General features: G+C 35.6%; 1 pseudogene; it reads right to left on the bottom strand.

Moving 5' to 3' along the window:
• Positions 1-579: 579 nt before the first annotated feature.
• LOC101349179 (prefoldin subunit 3 pseudogene) overlaps positions 580-27376 on the bottom strand; it is a 103548-nt pseudogene continuing 76751 nt past the window's right edge.

Genomic DNA, 27376 nt, shown 5'->3' with positions numbered 1-27376 from the left:
TTGTGGAAATTTAGCTTCATCAAAAAGCCTTCTTTTCTCTTTATTTTTAAATTTGTCACTATAGTAAATACTGACATTAATGCCTTCTTTCTTTCTCTTCCTTTTCCTATTACACCTCTTTAGTTTCCACTCCACTGCCCGTCTTTATCTTCTCCATCAGCTAACTTTCATAGTTTCCATTCATACTGTAAGTGATCTTCAGAAGTATGATCTATTTTATGATGATGCAGTAATTGCCTTTTTTCTAGAAATTTATGGATTTGCATTTTGATCTTTCCATTGGGGTTTTTTCATAATTCCCTCATGGCACATCTTCCCACCATTGACAAATTTAATACCATAGTATCTGCCCTGTGTTTTGGCTCAGATTTTTTTTAGTTTGTCTTGGTAGGCAACTGTTCAACCTCTAAATGTTTTTTGGAAATAGCAGGCTCCCAAATCTTTTGTAGGGTTGTATCTCACCTTCTAGAGCGCAGATCCTGCAGGGCTTGAAGTGCTCCTTCTCTAATTTTTTTTTTTTTTTTATCTTCTAAAAAAGTTTTAATCTGCCATCTTGCTGCTACAAAAATCATTCAAAGTTATACTTTGAGGATAAATTTGGGGATATTTAAAATAGCATATATTTGGAAAACTGAATCACACTTTTAATTGCAAGTGTTATGCTTTGTTCTTGGTGGAATTATCTTTGTTTCCTCTTTTTGCATCCTGATTATAACGCCTGGCCATGTTGACTTCTGTGGTAGTAAATTGATCTCAAAGAAAGTCAAGGTCAGCCTCAAGACAATCAAGATTCTTTGTGGCCATTTATAAATTCTATTCCAACAACGCCTTTACTTCATCGATATTATATTCAAGCATTACATTAGCCCCCAACCACAGACACACTTTATCAGTAGGAGGAACCAAAGCTTTTTAGCACTGATTATCTGCCAATAGAAATCTGTTCCCCAATGAATTGGTGGACAAGTTTTCCTCTGCATGTATTTTAGAATTTCTAAAGCTTGCTTGATTTCTGGAATCTGACCTCTTAGAATCCCTTTTGAGCAAGGTTGAGGTCCGTAAACTTATTATTTTGGTTTTCATCCAGCTTCTTTAGTACCGTATTTGCAATATAGGAAAAAAGGAATTTACTAGAAAGAAGCACAAGAGCAGTTTCTTGGGTGATGGAAATGTTTCATATCTTGATCGAGATCATAGTTACATGGTGGATGTGTTTATCGAAACTCATCTGATTGTATACTCAAGATGTGTGCAATTTGCTGTATGGAAATTTTACCACAATTACAAATGTATTATTTTGATCATTCTAGATATACAACCACCTAAAAAGAAGACTCTTCTTGAGTCAAAAAGTGACCTTTTCTATTGTGACAGAATGAAAAGCACACAAAGGAACATCCACGATTCAGAGTAAATAATGGTAGGTAATGTAAGCAAAACCATAAAATATTAGTTATATAATAAAATAAATGTTTATTTCTCAGTACAAAACATGCAAAAAGGATCAGTTGTCTCTCCTGATAAATTTTTTTCTGAGCTGTGTATTAGGAATCCTTAGGAATCTTGTAGCTTAAATATCTCAGATTATTTTTCTTTCAGCTGCATGGATAAGAGAGAGCGGTAAGCCAGGATCTCGTAGATGAACTTAGAGGCTAGACTTGAAATTGGTATAAATCACTTATATGCTTATTACATTGGGTAGAGTTAATTATACAACAGTAATCTTATGATATGGGAATCTAGGTATTTAACCTTCTTGTGTGAACAGGAAAGGGAAGGGGAGTGTTTAGCATCTTTCTCTTCTCTGCCAGAGGATACATTATTCCTTTTTTTACAATACTCATATTAGAGAGTGAAAAAGCACATATATAGCTTCATGCAAACTGAGGGAGTCCTTCTCTATAAATGTTTAATTAATAGCAAACATTTTGATGAGTGTAATGGAAGAAAATAAACATAAAATATTGTTTATGAAAAATTGGCAACAAAAATGGTTTTTGATATGAATTTAGAGCAATTGAAAATGTACAATGAATTAAAAAAAATAAATACTGTAACCCAAATGCCCCTAGTCATTAAGAGCCTGTGGATGGTAAGTATTTCACATTATTATTTACATCCTAAATCAGAAATAGGTGGCCACTGCTGTTTTGCTGCCAATCTTCTGATGGGCATCTATTCCATCTCCTGGGCACCAATTTTCCACACCTAATCTCTCATTACTCTTTTGAAAAGGGCTGTCCCCCAGGACCAATCTGCAAAAAATTTAAAGAATGAAAAATAGTGTTTTACTACTTTAAGTACTCGTAAAAGTGGGGCCACTCTGTGTTCAACACAAAAATATTGTTCACCTCTCTGTAGAGCTCATAACTCATAGGCTTAAGTATGAGGTCAGAGTAACCTTAGTATTTTTTTTTTGTTGTTCTTGCTTTTTACCCTAAGCATGTGTGCATTAAACTTTTTTCCTCTGATCCTTCATCATATGCAAATCAGTCATGCAACTAGATCCTGGCAAGTTGATAACTAACGTTAATTTAGGAGCAGCAAGAGCCATCCCACTGATCTAATAAATTTCCTTTCATAAGGTATGGAATTGGGTAAAACATACAGAGAAACATTTGTAAAATATTAAAAAATAGGCTGTATCAAAACAGAAAATATTATTTTAGTCATAGGGCTTTAGGATTTTCACAAGTTACAGAGTGAACTATAAATGAGATTTTATACTATTACCCAATGGTATGCCATTTATTCAAGGTTTGTGTATGTTTGTAAGTGTATATGTGTGCTGAATGGTAATTATAATATGCATGCCTATGTGAGTGAATTTTACTTAGGCTAAATACTCAGCTGGTAGTGTAAGTCTAAAATTATTAGCTATATATTCTGCCATTTTAATAATTATTGCAGGTATTGTTAGAGACAGCTATTTGGACAGAAAGGACTCTGAAAATTATTTAAATTAATATTCTGATGCCCGGTATTCAAAAGATACTTATAGCTTTTCCCACAACAGCAAGACATATGTATGTGTTATGATTAATTATAAGGTATGTCACAAATAATTTAATGCTAATTTTAATTAAAATACTAATTCTATAAATACAATATTTTAAATATGTTAGTGGATTCAAGTTAACCTAATTGAGGTTTTTTTTTTCTTTTTTTCCTGTTAAGCTCTCTTAATTGATAAATGATTGGGGTCATCTAGTTATCTAGTGCTGCCATAACAGAAATACCACAAACAGATGACTTTAACGAACAGAAATTTATTCTCTCACAGTTTAGGAGGCTAGAAGTCCAAATTTAGGGTGCTAGCTCCAAGAAAAATTTTTTTCTCTGTCAGCCCTGGGGGAAGGCCCTTATCATCAATCTTCCTCTGGGTCTAGGAGTTACTCAGTGCAGGGACCCACTTCCAAAGGACATTCTCTGATCCCAGCTCTTCTTTCTTGGTGGTAGAAAGTCCCTTTCCTCTCTGCTCACTTCTCTCTTTTATATCTCAAAAGAGATTGACTCAAAATACAACCTTATTCTGTGGATTGTATCCTGCCTCATTAACATAACTGCCTTTAATCCTGCCTCAATAACATCATAGAAGTTAGGATTTACAACACATAGGATAATCACAACAGATCACAAAATGGTGGACAACCACACAATACTTGGAATCATGGACTAGCTCAGCTGACACATTTTTGCGAGACACAATTCAATCCATAACGTCAGGTACGTCACAAATAATTTGTTGCTAACCCTGATTAAAACACCAATTCTGTAAACAAATTTTTTTTAAATAAGTTAGAGCACTAACTTTATAGTGTGGAATTTTTTAGATATGGTTTAATAATTATATAAGTTATAGTTAAAAAACAAATGCTATGGTTTAAAACAACAAAAAATTTGTTATCTTACAATTCTGAAGGTCAGGAGTCCTAAAATCAAGGTGTTGACAGGGCTGTGTTCCTTTTGATGCCACTTAAACACTTTGCTTGCAATTTTTGGACTACTCAGTTAGGTGTGAATTTGGAACTCAAACCTGCACGAAAAATAATACCTTGTTATACATTTCTTAAAGGAATTTCTTTTACTCACTCTCCAGCACCAAGTTTTCAGGCAGGAAATTGTTTAGCTGTACTAGGAATGGAGATAGGAGCATGTTTATTTCCATCTCACACTTACATTAATGCAGCCCTTTGAAGTCTCAACATTATATAGGGTTCTGTAAATAGACTCTTTTCTTCTCCATTAAAGCAATTCACATCCTTATTTCCAAAAAGGAAATAGACAAAAGCAACAGATTATGAAAAATAAAAGGTGAACCTTACCTAAATACAAAAATATTTTATATTACAACCTTTATTTTTCTAGTTGGAAGAAATGCTTTTGAGATAAGATGTTAATGGAATGAGTTAAGGTATATACAGTATAGACCAATTTCACAAGTAAATTTTAGTCAAGTGTCATCATGATAAGTGCATTCATAGTTTAAATAAAAACATCTTAAGATTTTAATGGCAAAAGGGTGCTTGACATGTTGAAACTAATTCAATCTTTTTTTTTTTTTTTCCCAAGTGCAGAAGCCTGCCTTGATGGAGAGGTGGGTTATAGAAAGAAACAATGGGCAATTTCTCTTACCAGTTTCACTTACCAGCAGGGTAAACTAAGCCAAGCTACTTAACACATTTGAAACTAGGTTTAATCACTAATAAAATAGCACAAATAAAAACCGACTCTCAGTATTGATTTGCTGGTTAAAATGGTGTATGGTAAGTGTTTGATATTAGTAACCATAAAAAGTCTTGTTCTTATTAGCAATTCCATCAGTTACTCTTGTGAGTCTCATTATTGCCAAACAGGAGAAGAAGTCAGTTCAATTACCCAGTTAAAGATGAATGTATAGAAAACACAAATTGTTGTTGTTAGGTGCTGTCAAGTCAGTTACAACTCATAGCGACCCTATGCACAACAGAACTTAACATTACCTGGTCCTACGCCATCCTCAACAATCACTGTTATGCTTGAGCCCATTGTTGCAGCCACCATGTCAGTCCATCTTGATGAGGGTCTTCCTCTTTTTGCTGACCCTCCACTTTACAAAGCATGGTGTCCTTCTCCAGGGACTGGTCCCTCCTTGTAACATGTCCAAATTACTTTAGACAAAGTCTCATCATCCTCACTTCTAAGGAGCATTCTGTCTGTCCTTCTTTCAAGACAGATTTGTTCGTTCTTTTGGCAGTCTATGGTATATTCAATATTCTTCGCCAATACAAATTAAGAATTAACAAAAGTCCCTTTTAATTTGCAAAATGATTTATCACATGATTCTATTAGCATATTAAATATATTATGAGCATTTTAAAATATATATAATTTCATTATGAATCTAATTGTCATATTTAGAAGTTATAATCTATAAATATGCCTAAAATATTAAAACTGATTAAAATTATAACCTTAACTTTTTTTATTAATTTTTTTTTGAAGGTGATCCTAGATGAACAGAATATAATATATCTTATTTCTCGGATCATGCTAACTTGTGATCTAACACAATAGTGATAGTAGTGGGTATAGAATTCTTGGGTTTTGGTGAAAAAATTTCCTTGAGTGTCTGTTAAAAATAACTTCATCATAAATGTATTTTGAAAGTGTCTGTATCTAATGAATTGATAGTTTTTTTAAATCATTTCAACTATTTATGTGATGAATTATGCCAAGAGATTTATCGATGTTAAATGATCCTAGTCATGCTCAGATAAACCCTCCTGGTTAAGATGTATTTTTATATTATGGATTGTATTAGTTTCCTATGGCTACTATAAAAAATTAAGGCAAAATTAGTGGCTTTAAGCAATACAAATTTATTATCTTACAGCTTTGAAGGTCAGAAGTTCAAAATGGGTCCCCTGGGCTAAAATCAAGATGTCATCAGGGCTGTGTTCCATTTCTGGAGGCTCTAAGAAAATAATCCTTTTCTTTATTTTATTTTTTTCCATGTTTGAAGCTTCTAGATTTTACTCAAATTTCTTGGCTCCTGGCTGTCTTCCATCTTCAAAATAAGCAGGAAACTGTGGAGTTTTTTAATATTTCATCACTCATAAGGAATCTTGTGATTACATTGGGCCAACCCAGATAATTAAGGATAATTTTTAAGGTTAGCTCATTACCAGCGTAATTTCATCTGCAACCATAATTCCCACTTGCCATGTAACATAACTTATTCAGAGATTCTTGAGTAAGAATGTAGAGATGATTAGAGGGCTATTATTCTACCTGCCACATACTGGCTTTTATATATCTATTTATCTCTATCACATATAGCTAGCTAGCTAGAGATTGACTGGTTATAAACAATTATCTTACACAATTGTGAGGTTCCAAAGAGGCTAACCAAGTCCAAAGTCCACAGGACAGGCAGTCAGTGAAGATGAGAAGCAGGACTAACCCCCACCCCATTAAATGCCCTTGTTTCTCTCTCCCTTGTCTCCCTGAGTTTTGCCTCCAGGACTCCTGAAACCCACCACTCTCTTTTTCTCTACACTTTAGGCCCTTAAGGCACTCGAAGAAAGTATGGGGTAACTTCAGGGCAACTCCACCTAGCATCTGACCCTGACCAAAATCCTCATATCCAACTGTGTGTTTCTCCATTTTGTGATATTAATTTTATGTGAAAGAGGATTAGGGTGGGATTGTAACACCCTTACTAAGGTCACATCCCTGATCCAACGGAAAGGGACTATCCCTGGGGTGTGGCCTGTACCACCTTTTATCTTACAAGAGAGAAAAGGAAAGGGAAGCAAGCAGAGAGAGAGATCTCATACCACCAAGAAAGTAGTGGGGGGAGCAGAGTGTGTCCTTTGGACCTGAGGTTCCTGAGCTGAGATCCTCCCAGACCAAGGGAAGATGAATGCATCACAAGGACCTTCCTCCAGGGCCAACAGAGAGCGAAAGCCTTCCCCTGGAGCCAAAGCCTTGAATTTGTACTTGTAGACCCTGAGAGAATAAATTTATCTTTGTTAAAAGCCATCCACTTGTGGTATTTCTGTTACAGCATCACTAGATGACTAAGACACAGCGTCTACCTAAAAATAAGCAGAGGTTACGAGATGCCCAAGGAAAAAGAGTTCAAATGAAAAATGTTGTTGTTAAGCACCAAGGAGTCAGTTCTGACTCATAGTGACCCTGTGCACAACAGAATGAAACACTGCCCGGTGATGCACCATCCTCACAATCATTGCTATGCTTGAGCCCATTGTTGCAGCCACAGTGTCAATCCATTTTGTTGGGAGTCTTCCTCTTTTTCGCTGATTCTCTATTTTACCAAGCATGATGTCCATTTCTGGGGACTGGTCCCTCCTCATAACATGTCCAAAGTATGTGGGATGAAGTCTCATCATCCTTGCTTATAAGAAATATTCTGTCTATACTTTTTCCAAGACAGATTTTTTCCTTCTTCTGGCAGTCCATGGTATATTCAATATTCTTTGCCAACACCATAATTTAAGGGCACCAATTCTTCATTGATCTTCCTTATTCATTGTTCAGCTTTTGCATGCTTATGAGGTGACTGAAAACACTATGGCTTGGGTCAGGTGTACCTCAGTCTTTAAAGTGATGTCTTTGCTTTTTAACACTTCAAAAGCTCTTTTGCAGCAGATTTGCCCAGTGCAATGTGTCATTTGATCTGACTGCTGCTTCCATGGGTGTTGATTTTAGATTTAAGTAAAATGAAATCCTTGACAACTTCAATCTTTTCTTCATTTATCATGATAGAATAGCAGATTATCATGAAGAATAGTCGAATAAAAAAACAAGACAACAAAAGGAAGATAAAGAAATAAAACCAAAAAGAATGTGATTGTGATGAAAGAGAGGCAAAACAAAATGAAAAATAGATAAATAAAACATACATATGTTAAAGTAGCTGAAAAAAAAAGTACGTGAAGTGTCTTCTCAAAAACCTATCACCCTAGACTAATCATGAGAAAACATAAGACAAACCTAAATTGAAGAACGTTCTTTAAAATAACTGACCAGTAGTCTTCAAACCCCCAACAGGTCTGTCAGTGGGTCATACTGTGGGGGCATGCGTGTTGCTGTGATGCAACAGTGCATCAACAGGGAACTGCCAGAAACTCAAGTCAGATTCAGAAGAGGAAGTGGAACAAGGGATATCATTGCTGATGTCAGATGTATCCTAGAAGAAAGCAGAGAATACCAGAAATATGTTTATCTGTGTCTTATTGACTACGCAAAGGCATTCAACTGCGTGGATCATAACAAATTACAGATAACATTGCAAAGAATGGGAATTCCAGAACACTTAATTGTGCTCATGAGGAACCTGTACATAGATCAAGAGGCAGTTGTTCAAACAGAACAAGGGGATGCTGCGTGGTTTAAAGTCAAGAAAGGTGTGAGTCAGGGTTGTATCCTTTCACCATACTAATTCAGTCTGCTGAGGAAATAATCTGGGAAGCTGGACTATATGAAGAACACGGCATCAGGATCAGAGGAAGACGGATTAACAACCTGTGTTATGCAGATGACACAAACTTGCTAGATGAAAGTGAAGAGGACTTAAAGCACATATTGATAAAGCACTTACTGTCTGAAAGCAGAGAATACCAGAAAGATGTTTCCCTGTGTTTTATTGACTATGCAAAGACATTCAACTGTGTGGATCAAATACAATTATGGATAACATTGAGAAGAATGGGAATTCCAGAACACTTTCTTGTGCTCATGAAGAACCTGTACCTAGACCAAGAGACAATAGTTCAAACAGAGCAAGGGGGTATTGTGTGGTTTAAAATCAGGTTTAAAATCAATAATGATGAAGGCATCCAAAACAAATCCACAAATTGACACTAGCACACATCCAATAGAATGTCAAAGATTAGAATGGTGAATATGTGGAAAAAGAGTTTTCCCTCACTTCTAGTTGAAAATACATATTTGTAGAACTATGGGGAAACAGTCTGACTTTATCAAACAAATTTGAAAACATACTTACCTTGTATAATAATTACGTTTTCCTACTTAATAAGCTTCCCCTAAAAATAGTGACTTAAACAATAATTCTTTTATTTTCTATTATTGTTTTCTATGCAAGATTCCAAGTGTACTTTGCTTAACATTACAGACATAGAGTGTTGACTGTAGTCATCCCAAGGTTTTATTCACTCATAGGTTTGGTACCTGGAGTATAAGCTCATAAGACCTGTAATATAGGCATCCCTCTTTATCTCTACAGTCTTTCCACATTATTTCTCCAACATGGGACTTTAGAGTAGTCAGATGTCTCACACGTCCACTCAGTGTTATCAAGGCACATATTCCAAGAGAAAGTGCTAGACAGATGTTACATTACTTCTTATGACTTAGCCTCAGAAGTCATACAGCATATTTCTACCACATTGACTTGCTTGAGGCAGTTTCAAATGTCCATCCTGGTTCGAGTGGTGGAAGGAACATACGCTCCACTTCTGAGAGAGAACTGTCAACATCAACTTACGGAAAATACAATTGCCACAGCCTATGATCCAGCGGTATTTACTATGTATTTACTCATAGAAAGTCCATGCCTATGTGCACCAACTGAAATTTAAGAGAGCCATTACATGATATTCAAGTAGGAGTAGCTTCTAGAATTTATATAAGAAGACTAAACCATAAATGAGCATGTTGATGTATTTCACAATGTAAAAACTACAATCAAGCTTCTATCATATATATACATATGTTGTTGTTTTTAGATGCCTTCGAATTGGTTCCAACTCATGGTAACAATATAGGACAGAGTAGAACTGCCCTATATGGTTTCCAAGGAGCGCCTGGTGGATTTGAACTGCCAACCTTTTGGTTAGCAGCTGAGCTCTTAACCACTATGCCACCAGGGCTCCGTATATATATGTAATTGCTTTAGAAAAACAATTCTTTCTAGCAAGTTTTTAAACTTTCATTTTTATAATTATTTCACTTTAGTCAGGTATTTATATAACTAGTTCTGGAAATTTTGTCAAATGAAAACTTGTCTCACATTTCAAAGTCTGAAATGTCCTTCTTTGATGAAAATTTCCCATTCTTGCATTTATGATTTATCTTTCTTCAAGGTGTGAGCAAGAGTCCTATTTTTACAATTTAAAAGGATATTTACTTATTCTGATATCATTAGTAGTAGAGTTAACCTTGTTCCTAATGATTTGTAATAATTTATAATAAAATTAATTCTCAAATAAATGGATCTGTTTGTGATTTCTCTGTTAGTATATCTAGCAATTTATTTGTTCTTATCATCCAGTTTTAAATATAAAGCTTTATTATATGTTTTGATATCTGGTAGGACAACTCCTTGTCCAATGATTCTTAGTATTTCACAAAATTTTGTATGCTAGTATTTTACATTTTATCTTCTATACCACTTTTTCCAAGTTTCAAAAAAAACCCATCCAAGAACATGGTATGTCACTGCACTTATTTAAATATATTCTGAGATCTTTCATAATTTTGAATTGTTTAGTTCATATAACTATTTTACACCTCTGTTAAATTTGTCTTGGTTTTCATCAATATATTGCTATTTTTAATTAAACTTTTCATCATTATATTTTCTCAGTAACTATTGATGGTGTGTAGTTTTGCTTTCTATATGTTAATCTTATATTAGGCTCGTTTCCTATACCTCTTATTAGTTCTAAGGAGCCTTTAGGTTAAGTGCTTGTCTGCTAACCAAAAGGCTGGCCATTTGAACTCACCTAGAGGCTCCTTGGGAGAAAGATCATGAGATCTGCACCTATAAAAACTACAGCCTTGAAAACCCCATGGAGCAGTTCTACTCTGTCACATGGGGTCACTATGAGTCAGAATTGACTCAACAGCACCTAACAATAACAACAGCATATTAGCTCTAATTTTTTTCTAATGGTTTTTCTGAGATTTTTTGTTTGCAAATGTGACAATTGTCTTTCTTGCTTTCCAAAATACGTAACTAAATTATTTTTTCCTCAAAATATGCAACTTAAATCATGTTTTATTGCTTTGAATATGAATAAAATATTGCTGAATTTATTTGATAATGCCTCTCATGGTTTCTCATTAAGTATAATGATTATATTAGATTATGTTCAATACAAACCAATAGTTTGAAGAAGTTTCTACTCCTTTTTTACTGAGGTATTATTCTTTATTAAAATGGATATTTAAATGTATCAAATTATTATCTTCATCTATTCAGCTATCTATGAGTTTTTTTCTTATCAAATTTGTTAATTAAATTAGATTAAATTAAATAAAAATAGATTAAATTAGATAAAAATAGATTACTTGGTCTTGAACACTTTTTGCATTCTCACAATAATATGTTGTTACTTCTAGTGAAAAATTTTAATACATCGTCATAAGTGCAATTTTCCTCTACATTTTTTTTGTGTGTGCTTAGTGTTAGTAATAAGTTGCAATGATTTCTGTTAATGTAAATAGTGACTTTAATAAAACATAGTTATTACCTATTTTTTGAAGGTTTGTTATTGATTGCTTAGGTAGACCTTTTTTCCTGGTGTCACTTTAGGGCTAGACTGTAACTAATGTTGTATTATTGTTCTCTGCAGAATTTCTAGCTTTCAACTCATTTATATTTTCTTAGTAAAATATTCATTTCACTATGGTTGCAAAGTTTTCCAAGTAAGTGTGCATAGTGGTTTTTTAAAGTTTTCTGTATCTGTAATCATACGTTTTGTACTTTTTACATGGTTTTTGTGGCTTCTCACTATTATATTTTTCAGAGTGATATTGATGTTATCCTTTATTTCAGTGAATCGAGTGTTAGGTCAAATGTTTATCCTGCTGCCATTGAGTTGATTCCAACTCATACAGGCCTTATAGAACAGAGTAGACCTGCCCCATAGGGTTTCTAAGGCTGTAAATATTTTACGGAAGCAGACTGCCTCTGGTAGTTTCAAACGGTCAGTTAGTAGCCAAGCGCTTTAATCACTACACCACCCAGTTCAAACGTTTACTGCTATTTAAAAGTTTCCTACTTTTATTTTGATTACTATCTTCTTTATACTTTCTATTCTCAATATTTAATAGCTCACTATGTTTCTGCCTGGATACACCCTGGATCTAGAACCCGTACTCAATGCTGTAGCCTGTGAACAAAAGAAATTGTTGCTAGTTACTTATTACAAGTGGCATTCTCTCTGTATCTATGAGGTTGAGTGGTGGTTATTTTGATGCATCTACAATTAAACATACAGTTATGGACTCCTAGAGATTCTTCCCATTCCTTATTTTCTGAATGCAGGAGATGATTCTGATTGTAACACTGACTCAGCATCAGTCTTGTCTACTCTCACTCCCATAAAGGTCTTCTCCTGTAATAATGTTCTCCTATGTAGATTTTGGTCTGTGGTTTCCTCCAGGTGCTTACCCATAGATCTGCTGTTATCTATTTTCTATCTTTTGGGGATTTTCCCAATTCTTGGACAACTAGTATAAACTTTTTTTTCCTCCACGCCTGTTATTGATTTAACATTTTATAAAAATATGCTTCCTCATTTCATGGGATTTCAACAGGAGAAGAGGTAGACCTGGATTTAGTTGACCATTTTATCTCAATCTCTTACTTACAGTTTACATGGTATAAAAATAATGTATATATCAAAGTTCTCTTAAAACTCAACAATAAGAAAACGAACAACCCAAAATGGGCAAAAACAATACAAAATTGGCAAAAGAACTGAATAGGAACCTCACCAAAGAAAATACATAAATGGAAAATAAGTATATGAATAAACATTCAATATCATTTGTCATTGGTCTTGTTGTTGAACGTATGCCATCAAGTTGAATTCATGCTTGTAGGTTCAAAATATCATTTGTCATTGGTCTTGTTGTTGAATGTATGCCATCAAGTTGAATTCCTGCTTGTAGGTTCAAACCACCAATCTGTCAGTTAGTAACTGAGTACTTAACTACTGAACCACCAGAGCTTCGTTTATATGTCACTAGGGAATTGTAAATAAAAACAACAATGATATACACTACACATGTATTACAATGGCTAAAATCCAAAACACTGACAACACCAAATACTGACAAGGATGTGGAGCAACAGGAACTCTCATTTATTTTTTAATGGGAATGCACAAAAAAAAAAAAAATCTTTAAAGACTCAGGTGCGCCTGATGCAAGCCATGATATTTTCAATCACGTCATATGCATGTGAAAACTGGATAATGAATAAGGAAGAGCAAAGAATAATTGCTGCCTTTGAATTATGGTGTTGGCAAGAACATTGAATATATGAACTGCCAGAAGAATGAACAAATCTACCTTGGAAGAAGTACAGCCAGAGTGTTCCTTAGAAGTGAGAATGGCAAGTCTTTGTCTCACATACTTTGAACATGTTATCAAGAGGGACCAATCCCTGGAGAAGGACATCATGCTTGGTAAGACAGAGGGTCAACAAAAAAGAGGAAGACCGTCAGAAAAATGGGTTGACACAGTGGCTGCAACAATGGTCTCAAGTGTAACAACCACCATGACGATGGTGCAGGACAAGGCAGTGTTTTGTTCTGTTGTACATGAGGTCACTATGAGTCTGAACCGACTTGACAGCACCTAACAACAACAAAAATGGTATAGACACTTTGGAAAATAGTCTGGCAGTTTCTTACAAAGCTAAACATAAGCTTGCCATATGACCCAGCAATCATACTCCTACGTATTTCCCAAATTAGATGAAAGCATTTGTCTGCATAAAAGCCTACGTATACATGTTTATAGTAGTTTTGCCCATAACTGCGAAAAATTGGAAGCAACCAAATGTTCTTCCAAGTTGAATGGATAAACAAACTGTGGTACATCCATACAATTGAGTATTATGCAGTGATAAAAACTATTGAGCTATCAAGCTACAAATAGACATGGAGAAACCCTAAATGCATATTGCAAAGTGAAGGAAGCCAATCTGAGAAAAAGGTACATACAGCCTGATTCCAACTATATGACATTCTGAGAAAGTCAAAAACATAGAAACAGTACAAAGATCAGTGGTTCAGGGGGAGAGGGGTTGGAGGAACAAATGGAGCACAGAATATTTTTAGGGCAGTGAAACTATTACGTATGATACTTTATTGGTGGACACATGGAGTTATTCATTGATCAAAGTCCATACAACTGTACAACACAATTGTGAACCCTGATGTAAACTATGGACTTTACTTAATAATGATGTTTTAATATTGTCTCATAAACTGTAACAAACGTACCAGAGGAATGCAAAATATTGATAATAGGAGAAACAGTGTGTAGGGAGAGGGTTATTATACTTTCTGAACAAGTGTTCTGTGAACCCAAAACTTCTCTAAAAAATAAGGCAGTCATTAAAACAAACAAACTCTACCCTAAAGGGAAACTGAGTAGGAAATGAAGAACTAAAACACTGAGGATAAACCTAATGATTTTAAAGAAAACATCTGAACTGTTAAATAATATGTACATCTCCGTATTTTAAGCATTCTTCTACAATGTGAATTTTAATGGTTATAAACCAAACAATTATAAAAAGCACAAAATATTTATTTAATCAGTGTCCCACAATTAGATTTAATAAGTTCTATCTGGCTGTTTTTATAAATAATGCTGCAGATAAATTATTCTATATAAATATTTTGCACATTTTAATTGTTCTATCAGAGTAAATGTCTAACAGCAGAAATAATTAAGGATTTAAGCAACTTAATATCTTTAGATATAAATCAGATATGTCTAAAAGTTCTTATTTCCAAGGATCTCTCAGATGTCACAATGTAATATAAAATTGTCACTGCTGGTTTTTTGTTGTTGTTTTTTTTAAATCAGGGGAGGTGCTGGAATGAGTATTTATTTACATTGTCCCTAAGCTATCTAGTTACTTTATCTGATATTTTCTCATTGAAACTACCTAGTTATAGCCAGTGATATTCCAACACATGTACACTCACACACTCACACACCACACAAACACACAGAGTAACACATTATGTCCTCAATGCTTGGCATTGATTCTTTCATATTTAGCCCAGTCACGTTTAAGAAAAGAACAGTTTCTCATCTTCATAGGTTTAAAATGCCATACACAGAAAAAGGAGGAATTTCACATTGTTGACCTCACTCTCTCAACATGCTCCCCAAATCTTTCACTACTTTCTTGTGAACATCACTATACTTAAGCAATCTTTGAAATGAAAAAAATAAGTCATTTGGGTGTCCCTAGTATACTGCCTCTTCACACTCTTCCCCTTTTGAGGCTTGCACAGCCATCATTGGACTCCCAATGGTTTTATGCTCCCCTTATGAGAAAAGATCTGATACCAGCTACTTCAAAATATTTTAAGGCAATGAGGAGAGAATTAACTACATATCACATTGAGAATCTGTCATCTACCACAGACTCTATTAATTGTTACATATACAAAGAATAAGTTTCTGTGCTTGTGGAATTGAAAGTTTCTCAGAGGAAAATAAGATCTAAAAACAAATGCAATGTCTCTGGATAAGTATGCACAAAAGAAGTATATATAGAATGGCTGTGGGAACACAGAGAAGAGCACAGTTATCTGAGGAAAGCAAAATGATTCACAAGGGAACTACTATTTGAACAGATTTTACAACAATGTATACTAATTCCCCAGATAAAGGTGAAAGGAAAAGATACTCCAACAAACTAAGTAACTTATTTAAGAACACAGAACTGTGATTGAATTTGGAAGGCCAGGAGACCACTAAGTTTCTGGATATTGTTATAAATGGATATTGTGAAAGAGAAATAGAGTACAGTAAATATGAAAATAGAAGTGAGAACCAACTTTCAAAGCATCTTCTATATTAAATTGGAAATTTTGGGCTTTGCTGGCCTAAGCAGTTGGCAAACCATGTAAGCTTTTTAACAGGAAAGAAACACATACAACCTTGTTCTTTATAAAGGTAAGGTAGGAGCCCTGGTGACACAGTGGTTAAAGCACTCAGCTGCTAACCTAAAGGTCTGTGGTTCAAACCCACAAGCCGCTCCACCAGAGAAAGATGTCGCAACCTGCTTCCAAGAAGATTCACAGCCTTGGAAACCCTAGGGGACAGTTCTAATCTGTCCTTATATGGTCACTATGAATCAGAGTAGACTTGATGACAATGACCAGAACCAGAAGAGAAGCATGGAAAAAGGAGGGAAGATGATTTGCATGTCTAAACCTTCTATCTTATATAACAGTGTTGCCCCCATTAAAAGAAATTTAATCATCATCATGGATGAGGACAGAGATTTTACTGCTGTAGGTGCAGAGAGATCTTCCCTGCCCTGTAACTGGGCAGCTCTTGCCTATGCCCAAATGTAGGACTGACCTTGATTTTGAGAAGCAGACCATCATCTTCATGACTTTGAGTACCATACCTCCAACGCAGAAAGGAAATGAAACAACAGAAAACTCACTAATGTATACAATAAGGAAGACTAGAAGGAATAAATATTATCAGTTTGCAAGCAATTTTGATGATCCTGTCCTCTTTATATTTCTTCCAGTATTTTGCAAGTCAAGATTTAAGGAAATAAACAGAATGAACAAGGAAGTTTAGAAAAACATCCCTTGTTCAACTGGCACATCAAATTCATATGCTTTTCAATGAGTTTTTCTGTCAGTGCTTTTGTGCAACTATTCCGGGCCTGTTTTTGTTGTTATTAGGTGTCAAAGAGTTGGCTCTGACTCATAGCGACTTTATGCACAATAGAACAAAACATTGCCCAATCCTGCATCATTCTCACAATCATTGTTGTGTTTGATCCCCTTGTTGTAGCCACTGTGTCAATCTGTTTCATTGATGATCTTCCTCTTTTCACTGACCTTCTACTTTACCAAGCATGAGGTCCTTCTCCATCCAGTGTTTGTTCTCCCCTGATGGTCCAAAGCAAGCAAGATGAAGTCTCACCACCGTTGCTTCTAAGGAGCATTCTAGCTATACTTCCTCCAGGAAAGATTTGTTTGTTCTTCTGGCATTTCATGGTATATTCAGTATTCTTCATCAGCATCACAATTCAAATGTGTCAGCTCTTCTTTTTTGATCTTTCTTTTTTATTGTCCTCAATGCCTAATCCATTTGAATTATGAGATTTATTTTTCTCCTGTATGAATGTAAGAATTTTTAGTCTGACACTAAAAGCTTTTAACTTGGCTAGTGGTCAGCAAGTCCACTACCATGTTTATTTAAGCAGATTTTCTTCTTGTGTCAATTGAAGTAAAAAAGCACGAAATCACCTGGAACTCACTGATTACTGTTAGTATATATGCATGAATGTATTGGAATGCCTGTTTTGATTAGCCTTTCTATGCCACATTTCCGATTATTTGGCTCCAAACCAGGACAAAGCCTTAAGGAAAGCTGTTAAGTTTTAAAGAGAGATTCTTTTTTCCCTTTGCAATTTGATAATTACAGATTTTTAAGAACCCTACATACCTCCACATTGCTTGTTCTTGGCAGTGGAGAATGTTAGCTTTTTCTTAGAGGGGCTGTTGTACTCTTTTATTGTAGCACTTTGAATGCTAAAACACAATAACAGACTCACAAAGCAAGGGCCAGTCTCACCAATTCTCTTTGAAGATATTACAATTTTAAAGACACAGCTGTGGGAAGGAACTGCTCAAATATCAAATCCTCAAGTGACTGCTCTTTGAGATACTGGCCTTAGGGGCACTACTGTTATTCTCTGTTTTGATTTTGTGCAAGTGTTAAATGTGGGAAGATCTTGGGAATGTGATCCATCTTAACAATGGCACATGTTTTTGAAGAGATCAGATACCTGCTCTGTTTTCATTCTGTGTACCTTATGTGATTGCTTCATTACAGTCCCCTAACTACATCCTGACTACTACGCTGCCAAAGAATGCATTTTTCTCAAGCATAGGCAAGGAGCAAGTTCAAATCTAGCTACTGTTTTACTAGATTCAAGTAAGGCAACATAGTATTTAGACTGGTTTTAGAGAGAAATATTAAGAAGTACCCAAAAAGTCATCTTTTATTGGTTCTCCCATCTTAGTAATATAAGAATATAGATTATTAGAGAAGATGAACAACAACAAGAAGATGGTTAAAGAGAAGAATATAGTTATCTGGGATGAAATCATTCAGCCATAAATAAATAGAAGTAGTAAGGGGTTTTAATTATTTTAGGGATTAGTACCAGAAAAGATATTGTAGTGGTTTTGAACCACTGATCTTTCAGATAGCAGTCGAACACTTTAACTACTGTGCCATCTAGGCTTCTTTATAAATATTCAATATATAATATATATGTATTTTTATACACACACAAATAGGTATTTGTGTTTCTATATATTACATACTTACTTGAATCTAGTATATATATATATATATAGTGTAAAATTCAGGTTATATTTTATCTTAAAAGCAATAATCTTTCTATTGTTTCCGTCAGATTTTCTAGAAGTAACCTCTTATAAGTGTACGTATAATATCTGTGTTTGGTTTAAAGAAGGATACATTGAACCCCAGTGTACCTACCACCCAGCTTAAGAAAGTCAGCAAATACAAAACTTTTAAAGCCTTCTGTATGTGCCTGCTTAGTCTTGTCACTAGAAATAATCTCTCCTATATTTTTTGTTTCTCATTTCTTTATATAATAGTTTAGTATATATGTGTATAGCCTTAAAATGTGAATGGAATCAAACTTTGTGAATTTCTTTACGTATTACTTTTATTCACCAAAGTATATTTAGGTTTTATCTATGCCAATTTAAATAAGTTGTATTAGTTCATATCTCAGTGTTGATAAATGAGTTGTAAATTTTCTCCTTTTTCTATGACATGGCACAATTATAAGGTGACTTTTTTTTTTTTTTAAAAGAAAACATGGCAGATCAAAACCACCAGCGGTTCCATGGGAGAAAGATGTAGCAGCTGGCTTCCATAGAGATTGGAAACCCTATGGAATCCCTATGAGTCATAATCGATTGTTTTAGCTTTTTAGGGCTGTTGTAACAAAATATCACAAAGTGGGTGGTTTCTAAGAACAGAAATTTATTGTCTTGCAGTGCTGAAGGCTAGAAGTTCAAACTGAGAGAGCCATACTCCCTCTGAAGTCTCTAGGGGAAGATCTTCTCTTTCCAGCTTCCAGTAGTTCCTGGTGTCTTGGTATTCCCTGGCTCCTAGATGAATTTTCACATGATCATCCCTTCTCTTTTCTGTCTCTATCTCTTACAAGGACATCACTCAGATTCAAATAGGACACATTCTACTCATGACCCTACTCTGTTATGACATCATGTTAACTAATAACATCTTCAAAGACTTTATTTCCAAGTGAAGTCCTGCTCACAAATACTGTCATGGATTGAATTATGTCCCCCCCAAAAATGTGTGTATCAGTTTGGCTAGGCTATGAGTCCTAGTATTATGTGGTTGTCCTCCACTTTGTGATTGTAATTTTACGTTAAAGAGGATTAGGGTGGGATTGTAACACCACCCTTATGCATTTCACATCCCTGATCCAATGTAAAGGGAGTTTCCCTGGGGTGTGGCCTGCACCACCTTTTATCTCTCAAGAGATAAAAGGAAAGGGAAGCAAGCAGAGAGTTGGGGACCTCATACCACCAAGAAAGCAGCACCAGGAGCACAGCATGTCCTTTGGACCTGAGGTTCCTGCCCAGAGAAGCTCCTAGTCCAGGGGAAGACTGATGACGAGGACCTTTCTCCAGAGCCAACAGAGACAGAATGCATTCCCCTGGAGCTGATGTCCTGAATTTGGACTTCTAGCCTACTAGACTGTGAGAAAATAAATTTCTCTTTGTTAAAGCCATCCACTTGTGGTATTTCTGTTATAGCAACACCAGAGCACTAAGACAGAATTTGGTACTAGGAGTGGGGTGCCTCTCTATAACAGATATCTAAAATGTGGAAGAGGTTTTGAAACTGTGAATGGAAAGAGGTGCAGCCAGCGATAGAGGACCAGCAGCAGCAGAGAACCTGCAGTGGCAGAGAAGCAGCAGTGGTAGAGAACCAGCAGCAGCAGAACCAAGAGACCAGCGTGAGATGGCACTGGAGCCAACCCACTGAGCGAGAGAGTTGAGTGCCTGTGTGCAGGAAGATTCCTGGTGTAGTGGGGTGACTCTGGACACTTACCGGTGGAGCTACAGAGCTTTGGAACACTTGCCCAGCAGGGCAGATATGGGCATGAGATTCAAGGGCTGAGAGGCCAAGAAACCAGGAAGCAGAAGCTGAAGAGACAAGGGACGCAGGAAGCTGAGCTGCCTCGGTCTCAAAAGGTATGGTCATGACCTCAGGGGTTTCAAAGGGTGGAGCAATGGCCTCTGGTGTTTCTAACGGTGGAATCACCACTCAGATAGACTGGGAGAATGGTGCACCTAAAGCCGAGGGAGCAGAGTTGCTGTCCCTGTTGGCCTGGAAGATGGAGCTGAAGCTCAGGGCCGAGGAGCCTCTACTCAGAATCTGGAGTATGTGCCCAATACCTAGAGTCTGGAGCACAGGCCCATTATGTAAATTGTCTCAGAGAACAGAGGATTATTTTCAAAGCCTTGAGGGCTAATGTAATGTGTTCTGCTTACTTGCTTGGTGCCTGTTATCCCTTCTTTTCCTCCACTTTCTCTCATTTGTAATGGAAATGTCTAGCTTGTGCCTGTTCTGCCGTTCTGCTTTTGGAATCAGATAACTTGTATTCTCGATTTCACAGGGAAGAGGAATTTTTAGATTTTGGACTTGCAGTCAAGACTTTTGCTATGATATGATGGGATAAATGTTTTACATGTTGCAAGGATGTGATTTTGGGGGGCCAAAGGGTGGAATGTCATGGATTGAATTATGTCCCCCCAAAAATGCATGTATCAATTAGGCTAGGCCATGATTCCCAGTATTATATGTTTGTCCTCCATTTTGTGATTGTAATTTTATGTTAAAGAGGATTAGGTGGGATTGTAACACCACCTGTATCCAGGTCACATCCCTGATCCAATGCAAAGGGAGTTTCCCTGGGGTGTGTCCTGCACCACCTTTTATCTCTCAAGAGTTAAAGGAAAGGGAAGTAAGCAGTGAATTGGGGACCTCATGCCACCAAGAAAAGCAGCACCGGGAGCAGAGAGGAAGCTCCTGCGCAAAGAAGCTCCTAGTCTGGGGGAAGACTGATGACCAGGACCTTTCTCCAGAACCAACAGAGAAAGCCTTGCCCTAGAGCTGATGTCCTCAATTTGGACTTCTAGCCTACTAGACTGTGAGAAAATAAATTTCTCTTTGTTAAAGACATCCACTTGTGGTATTTCTGTTATAGCAGCACTAGATAATTAAGACAGATACTATGGGTTTGAACTTCAACATATCCTTCTGAGGACATGTTTCAATCCATAAAAGAAAACTAAATATCAAATTTTCCAATGTTATCCCTGGGAAATTGAAGTAAAGAGTGACGGGGTCAATGAAGGAGGATATTATTTTATCAATCACATATTGTTTTAATTAGCATTACAATGCAGATAAATTGCTTTTTAAATTTAAAATTATTGATTTAAAACTACAAAAGTAAAAATAAAAAAATGAAGTTAATCATATGCTAAGAAAAATTTAATTTCGCTAGCCCAAAATAAAAGCCACATATTTCTTAATTTTAAAGGGCTATCTCAATACATAATACTGATCTTTTCAATTCTTCAAGTTCTTCTGTAAGTTTGAAATGATTTTTAGAGGCTCTAACAAATGTAATAGTTTTTTTTTTTTTTTATTGTTCCTTTCCCTTAGAGGGAACTCATGGGAAAATCATTAATCGTTGGCAGTCATACCCGTCTTACATGAAGTTTTGACATTTTTCTACTACACAATTTCTTATAGTCATTTAAAGTTCCAGTCACATTCTGTAGTTCATCAGGTATCTGTACTACTAGGACACTTATGTACTGGGATGTCTTAAAAAACAAAACAAAACAAAAAAACCTCCTCTCAATCCCTTATGACATGCAAATAGCACACACTGCTACTTCCTGTGTTACTTCATGGTTTTCATAGCTCCTTCTGGGTCACAGTCTTTAAAGTAGGCCTCATAATTCTTGCAAATTGCCAACCAATTTGTGTGTTTGTGAGTGTGAGTGTGTGTTTTTTGTTTCTGTTCATTTCAGTCCACTCTATACACTGTGCACCTGGTTTCCATTTAATAAATATCTTTTTGAATCACATATCTCAATTACACAGAGCCTAATTTATTCTCAATTGTTATTTAAAAAAAAAAAACGAAGAAGATATATCTTTAATTATGTGCACTTACTGTCCACAAATTATTATTTCTTTCATTATTGTGTGTTTGGATTTAGTACTTTCACTCTTTATCTTCCTTTTTTAGTTTCATTAATGCTGATCTGACAAGTAAATCCATGTTGATACATATATAAAATATATTTTAAAATAACATTTAATTTCCACTTAAAAAATTAGTCTTCTAATTGCACAGATATTTAATAAGTGAAGAAAAAGGAAAATATTATGCATTGTTTTACATTTTTAAATCAATAAAGCAGTATTATTATTTTATAAGATTAAAATAAGAGTAAGGATTTGGCCTGCAGTCTGTAGAGGTTATAGTCATTGTTTTTTTATCTCAGATTGTGCGCAAGTAATTTGAAATCGTATACTCTTAACAAATGTGGGGGAACAAATAAAGAAGCAAACAAACATTTTAGGAAATACCAAAGTTCATATAATTCATTGTAATTTGGAGGGAAGAAGTAAATTAAGCAAACCATAAACTCTAAAATCTGTACATTAGTCATGGTTTCCCTGCAATTGTTCCATTGTTGCTATGTTAATTTTCAACATTTTACTAAAAATCTCAAAACAGATAGTGTATTCTAAAAACACAAAATGTTTTATTGGAAGGCCCTCAATGAGATAGATTGACACATAGATTTGCAACCAGTGTCACCCATGGGCAATCCGAAACAACAGCAACAAAAAACTAATTACATTATTTAGGCACAATGAACTAAAAAAAAAGCAAACAGATACCAGATGGCAATAGAAGGGTGATTATCAATAACTCAGCAAGAAACAACTTGCCTGCATCAATTAAATCTATCAAAATAGTAGGGATAAAAAGAAATAAGTTAATGTGCATGCATCCTGTACTTGAAGATATATAAAGGGTTAGATAAGATATCCATCTATCCGTAGGCTTCCTGCAATACTACAGATCATCATATTATTTAACTATACTGGCCAGCAAAAAGATTTCTCGAATTGATTAAAAATGGAATCTCAATTAATGTCTACTGATTTTGCTGTGTTTTCACTGGCAGAAGACTACATGGGAAAAGAGATTTTCTGTGATCAAATCTGAAAGATCCAAAATATTCAAAATGTTCTTCAGAATATAGTACAAGTATGATTAAGATTATTGCACAACTTCTCAGAAACCAAGTTTTCTCCCTCTTAATGCCCACTTACTGTTATTTTCACAGCCTCCATCACAGTGGGAACAAACATAAAAGGAGTCCAAATACTATATTTGGATTGCAGTTTTCTAGGAGCAAAATAAAATCATTTTTTAAAGAGCCCAGTTAGCAGCAGTTGATTAAATTCTGCTCCATCTATTATTTTAACCATGTAGACTTTGTTCTTTTTTGGTGTGTTAACAGCATCTTATCATCTTTAGAAAATATGCAGAGAAAGATTCAATCTGGATAGTGGCTACGCTCTGAGACTGATTCCTTTTTAGTTGATAGTTTATTTTCTGCTCACGTTCACGGACTTTTTTCTTCATAGAAATGTGTTAAATTAGTCACCCAAAACAAGATGAACCGGAAAGGCTATGAACGACCCTGTGCCAGAAAGGTTTGGCTTCATACCTGGTTGTTGAAAACGGAAGTTGTATTAATGGTCCAAGAATTATTATTTGGGGAAGTAATTTCTTTTCTCCTGCCATCTGACTTAACACGTTATTTTAGCAAGGCAAAAGTGACCTTAAAAACAACAACAGAAAAAATTCTATAATATGGACAACTAACATTGAACATGAAGAAGTCATGGCTTTAAGTATTTTCCAAATTTTAGAAAATGTTAAAATTTGAGTTTTATAAGACATGGCAAACTGGCGTAATAATAATGCAACTGTTTACAACTTACTGTACCAGTCATCAAGATGAGGTCATTCTGTTGGAATTTGACATTATTGTGGTATATTACACATCAGTATAGTTTTACCACTGCAAACAAAGAATTCATTCTGGCAATTGAACAGAGTGTTCATTCAAGGGTATCACCAGACTACTGAAAAGATTTTTTAAAGTGATGCAGTTGTTTAGGTGTTTACATCCCTATTATCAGAAACAATCCGTATGGGACAGTGTATCTAGATTATTGGATTTGTAGACTTGCACATAGAAGATTCCTCACTTGGTAAATATTTATGTTGCCTGAAAAAGAAAGTTTACTAAGTTTACTTGTAAACTGTATCTCCTTTGATTCTCTCAACATATCTTTGAAATACATAAATTGCATTATCCCAATTTAAAAATTAGAAGACTGAGGATCAGAAATTTTAGGAAATTATCCAAATCCACTCAACTTGAACATGACACATCAAGGATTAAGCCTTAGACTTATGACTGCAACAGCATTAACTGCTTCACTTTTGAAATCTTTTTATGTTTATCTATCTATTCACAGCAAAAAATAGAGCGTGTTTAATTGAAATTATTATTTGTATTACTATTTATTCAATACAAAGACCTCTATCCCAATATTTATAGTAGCTTTATTTGTAATCACCTAAAACTAAAAAAAGACCCAAAGAGTCATTGATTGGTGGATGGATCAACAAATTGTGCTATATACATATAGTAGTATGCTCCTCATCAATAACAAGGAACTAACTACTGACATATCTTGGATCGACAATTTAATAACCACAGAAGCAGCCGTCAAGAAATCATACAACGTATTGCATTGGGCAAATCTGTGGCAAAAGACCTCTTTAAAGTGTTAAAAAGCAAGGATGTCTGATGACTAAGGTGAGCCTGACCCAACCCATGGTCTTTTCAATCACTTCATATGCATCTAAAAGCTGGACAATATAAAAGGAAGACCGAAGAAGAATCAACCAATTCGATTTGTGGTGTTTGTGAAAAAAATTAAATGTATTGCGAACTTCCACAAGAATGAACAAATCTGTCCGGGAAGAAGTACAACCAAGATGCTCCTTAGAAGCAAGGATGGCAAGATTTCCTCTTACTTACTTTAGACACGTCATTAGGTGGGACAAATACTGGAGAAGGACATCATGCTCGGTAAAGTAGAGGGTCAATGGAAAAGAGGAAGGCCCTCAATGAGATAGACTGACACAACGGCTGCAACAATGGGCTTAAATGTTGGAAAGATTGTGAGGATGGCACAGGACTAGGCAACGTTTACTTCTGTTATAGGTGATAAGGTCTCTATGAGTCGAAACCAACTCAATGACACCTAACAACAACAAACTACTGATACATTCAGATTAATCTCAATACAAGCCAGACTAAAACACCAGATGCAAAGTCTACCTACTATAGGATTTATTTATATGGCATTATGGAAAATGTAAATTTACAGGGATGGTAACAAATTAATGGGTACCACAGGCTGGGGATGGGGCAAGTAGATAACATAGCAATACAAACATTTGTTTTAAAAAAAGTGAAGATAAATATGGAAGTAAAAAGCAACACAATTTCCTGCAATTACTTGTTCCTCATCAAGAGAGGTGGAGGCTAAAACTTGAAACAAGTTGAAGGAAGAGGGGAGGAAGATGGAAACAGTTACTGTTTGCCCTGTGTGTAAAGCGGTATTACAGAGGATTGAATGATAAAGTGTCAATTGCAAGCAAATTCTCAGGCCCACAGGAATTAATAAAGACTCCTTAGTTGTTTTGATATTGCTAAAAGGAAATCTTTGGCAAATCTTCAGTGAAGGTGGTGCACAATTTAGCATGCAAAAATTAAAATTGGTCATGTGTTTATGTTTGTAAATTTCTTACCCAATAAAAGAGGTTATATTCCTTTCAAACAATTCTTCTGATCATATCAACTTCTGTGGCATAAGGAACTTGGCCTCCAAGGAGAGATCTGGCCTTTGTCCAGGACCCTGGGAGGTAACCTCTAAGCCCTCGGAATTCCCAAGTAATCAAAGTGTCTCTATTATTCATGGTGGGCGCCTATTGTTGTTATTGCTGTTGTTAGGTGCCATTGAGTAGCTGATTATCTAGTGATAGCAACCTCATGTGACAGAATACAACTGCTCCATAGAATTTTCTAGGTTGTAATTGTTATGGGAGGAGATTGCCAGGTCTTTCTTATGCTTACATTATGAAAACCAAAAAAAAAAAAAAAAAAACCAAACCCGTTGCCATGGAGTCGATTCCAACTCTTAGTGACCATATACAACAGAGTACAACTGCCTCATAGGGTTTCCAACGAGCACCTGGTGGATTTGAACTGCCGACATTTTGGTTAGCAGCCGTAGCTCTTAACCACTACGCCACTAGCTTTTCCTACATAATGAAGCCTCAATAAAAAGTCCAGACAGAAAAACAAAAACAAAAATAAAAATAAAATTCACTGACATGGAGTCGATTCCAACTGATGTTGTTGTCGTTAGGTGCCATTGAGTCGGTTCCGACTCATAGTGACCCTATGTACAACAGAATAAAATACTGCCTGGTCCTGCGCCATGCTCACAATAGTTGTTATGCTTGAGCCCATTGTTGCAGCCACTGTGTCAATCCATCTCATTGAGGGTCTTCTCTTTTTCATTGACCCTATATTTTACCAAGTATGATGTCCTTCTCCAGAGACTGATTCCTCCTGACAACATGTCCAAAGTATGTAGGACATAGTCTTGCTATCCTTGCTTCAAGGACCATTCTGGTTGTATTTCTTCCAAGACAGATTTGTTCTCTTGGTAGTCCATGGTATATGCAATATTCTTTGCCAACACCATAACTCAAAGGTGTAAATTCTTCTCTGGTCTTCCTTATTCACTGTCCAGCTTTCCCATGCATATGATGCAATGGAAAATACCATGGCTTGGGTCAGGTGCACCTTAGTCTTCAAGGTGACATCTTCGCTTTTCAACAATTTAAAGAGGTCTTTTGCAGCCGATTTTTCCAATGCAATGCATTTTTGGATTTCTTGACTGCTGCTTCCATGGGTGTTGATTGCGGATCCAAGTAAAATGAAATCTTTGAAAACTTCAATCTTTTCTCCATTTATCATAATGTTGCTTATTGGTCCAGTTGTGAGGATTTTTGTTTTCTTTATGTTGAGGTGTAATCCATACTGAAGGCTGTGGTTTTTGATCT

Source organism: Trichechus manatus, unplaced genomic scaffold (genome assembly GCF_000243295.1).
Source record: "Trichechus manatus latirostris isolate Lorelei unplaced genomic scaffold, TriManLat1.0 scaffold00017, whole genome shotgun sequence".
NCBI lineage: Eukaryota > Metazoa > Chordata > Mammalia > Sirenia > Trichechidae > Trichechus > Trichechus manatus.
This window is presented reverse-complemented; position numbering and strand designations above follow the sequence as displayed.